Source organism: Leptonychotes weddellii, chromosome 5 (assembly GCF_054177405.1).
Source record: "Leptonychotes weddellii isolate Sample4059 chromosome 5, ASM5417740v2, whole genome shotgun sequence".
Taxonomy (NCBI): Eukaryota; Metazoa; Chordata; class Mammalia; order Carnivora; family Phocidae; genus Leptonychotes; species Leptonychotes weddellii.
The window spans coordinates 124,103,135-124,108,528 of NC_138373.1; the positions used below are offsets into that span (position 1 = coordinate 124,103,135).

The following is a 5,394-nucleotide window of genomic DNA, read 5'->3' on the forward strand; positions in this document are numbered from 1 at the left end:
AAGCTTTCTCCAGTGATAAAGAAGAATGGTCAAGAATTTTCCTGCTGAGGTAAAACTGTAGGCTAGAGATGACCTTCTTTTGCCCCAGCATGAGCAGGCCTGGCAGTTTATATGCCCAGGACCACTGAGACCTTGAAAGCATCAACTATTAGAAAGGGGACTGAAAGCAGTCATGAGATGGTATGGTCTGGATATTACTTTTAGTAGAATATTAATGGGCATGGCCTGACTCAGAAAGCAGAGTCCTCTCAAGTGTGGAGACCCTAAAACAATGAATTGACAGTGTCTATTTAGAATCCAGTACAAAACACCTAAAATAGGAACTAAGATGATTTTACTATTTGTGTACTATATTTCTCCAATAGTGAATATAAAGAAACAGAGCTTTGATGTTTGTGCTGGGAATTTGACCATTATTAATCTCCTCATCTGTCTAAATACTTACTATGTGATTATTACATGGACAAGAATGTAACAATGAAAGGAATAAGCATTAATTCCAAATTAAGGTTATCACTGAAGTCTGTCAATTGCACATTTTCTTAGTCCCTTAAAAGAGGAAAGAATAGTCCTTATAATTATATTATTTATTTACCTGAAAGGAACAGGAAGAGCTAAACATATGGTTTAGAATCACAATTAGATGGTTCCTTGCAGTGAGCTCAGTAATCCATGATAATTTGATACAAACTGACATTTGGGTAAAACTGTGACAAGGATAAAAGCCAACTTTCTTTGGGAAATAAGTGAATAATCTCCTACAATCCGGAAACTGGGAAAAAATAGGAAGTACGGGCTAAAATTTAGATTTGTAGCTGAATATAAGCTCATAAGTGATATAGCACTTTCCTTCCTCCAGATTTTCAGCAGGACTGTAATTCACAGTAGCCCCTTAGATCCCTTTCTTTTTGCCTTACGCATTTGTTTATTTTTCTTCAAAATGTCCCCAGTGACTGCGGACATTTTTCTTAACAGGTGATTTTTCAACGAAGTGTCATTTTGGCTTTGTGAGTATCCTTAGTGGCATGTACCAAATGACTCATTTCATTTGTGACCAGAGCCAAATTCAAATTTAATTTTCCAGAGGGGACAAGTTAATGTATAACCTATTGTGCCACCTGGCATCCTAAATTAAATTTCCTGAACTGTTTTTACTGAGAAGAGAATCAGGTATAGGTTTTGTAAAGGCATTTTCAACTGTCAGCTGTGCCTTCAGTCACTTTTATAGTTATATAATTAATCCATTTGTTATAATTAATAAATAATAAATACCCAGGATTCTAAATTTTGAAAATGACAACTGGATCATTTAGTTCTATGGAACTACAATGGCATATACTCTAAGCATTAGTGAAATATGCAAACCTCTCACCTGAACTGCCATTATAAATCATATACTAGATGTTGTGCATCATGAATCCTATCATAGAGTGAAATGTTCATTAGGGTCAAACCCAAACCAGTTTAATTCCAAAGCTCATATTCTTTCTACCACATAATGATAGAGTTATAGGTGTTTTGTTGCATTTTATGAAAAGGGTGAACATTATGAAGTTAAACATTGAAAAAAGAGTTTTCAGACTACTTCAAAATGGTGTCTAGATACAAAGTCCTAATAACTTACATATTTAAAAAAAAACAACAACCTGAGGCTGTGTATATCCAGAGTTCTGAGTTATTATTAAGGCCACTTGCTGTACTGAGTAGCCTGTCATGTTACTAAAACACTATAATTATAACACAATATGTGTCCTATAACTTATCAATTTACATTCTAGCAGCAATTTGCTCATTCATGTCCAAATACTCAAGATTGCTCTATATGTTTGGCTAAACCCAAAAAAGCCATTTTAAATAGTAAACAAAACATTTTACACTGCTTTGTTTTTTAAAAAATAAATAAGATATAAATTCATGAAGGAAATTATATTTTCTTCTTTATTCTTATTTCAGAAACAGTTACTCCCTTTCTTATTCTTAATCAGAAGTTAAGACTACAGATCCTGAATCAGAGCAAATCTCAGGTCTACCACCTCTCGGCTGGACAACTGCGGGAAGTAGTATGACCTCTCTGAGTTCTATCTAGACAGTGGGGATGACAATGATGATAATAACAAGAAGTAGAACACTGACCTCTTTTAGTAATTATGAGAATTAAACAATTTTATTTCTGTAAAGAACTTTAGGCTCTCTGCTCCTCCCCAAATAACAGACAGCTGCATCTTCTGGTGTAGTGCCAGAGACACATGGTGAAGGTCAGAGTAAATGGATTTGGCCATATTGGGCATCTGGTCACCAGGGCTGCTTTTATCTCTGGCAAAGTGTATATTGTCATTAATGACCCTTTCATTGACCTCAACTAGATGGTCTACATGTTCCAGTATGATTCCTCCCACAGCAAAGTCAAGAGCACTGTCAACAGCACAGTCAAGGCTGAGAATGGGAAATTTGTCATTAAGGGAAAGCCCATCTCCATCTTCCAGGAGCAAGAATCCCACCAACATCAAATGGTGTGATGCTAGTGTTGAGTATGTTGTAGAGTCCACTGGGGTCTTAGCACCATGAAGAAAGCTGGGGCTCACTTGAAGGGTGGGGCCAAGAGGGTCATCATCTCTGCTCTTTCTGTTGATGCCATGTTAGTGATGGGCATGAACTACAAGAAGTATGACAACTCCCTCAAGGTTGTCAGCAATGACTTCTGCATCACCAACTGCTTGGCCCCTCTGGCCAAGGTCATCCCTGACAACTTTGGCATTGTGGAGGGACTCGTGACCACAGTCCAGGCCATCACTGCCACCCAGAAGACCATGGATGGCCCCTCTGGGAAGCTGTGGAGTGGTGGCCAAGGGGCTGCCCAGGACATCATCCCTGCACTGCCACAGCTGTAGGCAAGGTCATCCCTGAGCTGAATGGGAAGCTCACTGGCATGGCCTTCCATGTGCCCACCCCCAATGTGTCAGTTGTGGATCTGACCTGCTGCCTGGAGAAAGCTGCCAAATATGATGACATCAAGAAGGTAGTGAAGCAGGCATTGGACGACCCCCTCAAAGGCATCCTGGGCTACACTGAGGACCAGGTTGTCTCGTGTGACTTTCACAGTGACACCCATTCTTTTATCTTCAGTGCTGGGGCTGGCATTGCTCTCAATGACCACTTTGTCAAGCTTATTTCTTGGTATGGCAACGAGTTTGGTCCACATGACCTCCAAGGAGTAAGAGGCCCTGGACCACCAGCCCCAGAGAGAGCAGGAGGAAGAGAGAGGCCCTCAGCTTCTGGGGAGTCCTTGCCCCAACTCATCCCCTAACACACTGAGAATCTCATGACCTCTACAGTTTCCATCCCAGACCCCCTGAAGAAGGGGAGGGGCTTAGGGAGCCCTAGCTTGTCATGTGTCATCAATAAAGTCTACTGAACCCCCCCAAAAACAAACTTCAAACAATACTTACACATAGTGAGTGCTCAAAAAACATCATGTACATCATGTACTAGTCTTCATATTTATAGTGCCTTTGCATGATCACTGATCTATCTGTAATACTCAGTTCTCACTCACTACTATATTTTTTTCCTTTTCTTCCTTTTTGCCTCAATTCTTGTGGCCATAGTTGGTAAATAATAATTGCAAAATATTTAGAAATAAAATATGTGATGTCTTTCCGTCTAAGCACATGCGCTATAAATATTTTGGAATGCTTTTCCTCAGTCCCCACCAAGTATACATATATACACTGTTATCATGTTATATATACAATTCTAAGTCTTGCTTTATTCACATAATGTTAAAAATTTTTTTAAAAATCTCTTCATTACAAAAATGGCTTAAGCTATAAATGTATAATAGGTTTTAATGGTTTAAGCTATGAATTTACACTAGGTTATTCAACAATCTTCCGATTGTGAATCAGTTAATTTACTTCTCTTTTTCTTTTTCTTCTTTTTTAAATCATGATAGCTAATGCTATGATTCATTCACTCACTAAGTTAGAATCTTTTCTGGCTAGATGATAAAGTAGGGAACAAAAAGGACAAAAAGCCCTACCTTCGTGGAACTAATGTTCTAGCTGACGAAAGAGCAATACACAGATGACCTCTCTATACATATAAAGGAATGGCATGTGCTATAAAGAACATAAAGGTAAGATATGGATATACATGGTAATGGGGAGTCTCTCTTGTAGAAAAGCTGAATTGGAAAGCCTCTCTGAGGAAAAGATATTTGAGCATTAATGATTAAGTCATAAAAATTCTGGTGTGTAAAACTTACTGCAAATCTTTTTGAGTATTTCTATTTTTTATGTGGATGAAAATCAATAAATGTAAGAAATGTACATAATTTCATATCATATCCTAAAGTCACTCCTCAGCAAGCACTGAGCATAAAAAAATCTAACATTATACCTCATTAACAATAGCGATATAAACATACTCAACTCAGTGATTCCCATATGAGAGGTTCAAAATATGGCTCAGAGAGTTCCATGAGTACTCAGGCCAATTTCCTTACCTGGTAGGTTAGAGGTCATAGAACTGAAAACCAACTTTGGTTTCATATTTGCCAGCAAAATCCTCGCCTGTCTATAAAGGAAAATGTAATCAACATCCGTGAATATGATTTGAACAGGTTCATCTCTTTGGGTTCAAGTTTATTGGCAGCAGTATACCTACTTATCTTTATACTTAGAAAACAATCCAAAATCTCCTGTGGAATCCCAGTAGGCAGAAACCTGCTATATTCAGCAATATGTAACATGCAAAAGGTTTCTGACAGTCAGTGCGTATTGGAGATTGCCTTTGCTTAGAACTTTATATAATCACTTACAGTCAGCCTTCCTGGAGAAGTTCCCACATTCAGCACTATAGTCCTTTGATCATAATGCAATAGGACAAATGTCAGGAAATACATTCCCATAAAGTGAAATAAATCTTGTTTTTTAACCCAGAAATGACTATAAACATTACCTTCATGGAAATTTCTCTCATATGCATATTTTCAGCTTCTGCAAGAACACTGAATGACAATTAAGTAGTGGTGTTTTAATTGAGGACAAGATTAAACCTTACTTACCAGATTCTCACATAGTGCAAGTTGATCATTTTGGTCTGTATGCTATAGTCAAGACATGACACATTGACCTCAAAGCATTCGAGAATTGTTTAATTTTCTTTGACTAAAAGAAAAAATGAAATGGATTTTAGTAAATTGTCTTGAGAAAGAACTATACAGTATTTACCCTTTTGTAGTATGCTTATATATTTAGAAATAGCATTTTTCCTTTCCTTTTCCTTTTGTAATATAACACTGTAGGTTTCTACCTCATATAGATGGGAAGTTGCAGAGCTTAAAAAACCTAAACAAAGACTTAGGTATAAGTACAAGCCTCATTAGATTCAAGA

General features: G+C 37.5%; 1 pseudogene; it reads left to right on the top strand.

The window, feature by feature from the left end:
- The first annotated feature begins 1,995 nt into the window (after positions 1-1,995).
- On the top strand, positions 1,996-3,390 carry LOC102732670 (glyceraldehyde-3-phosphate dehydrogenase pseudogene; annotated as a pseudogene).
- Positions 3,391-5,394: the final 2,004 nt, after the last annotated feature.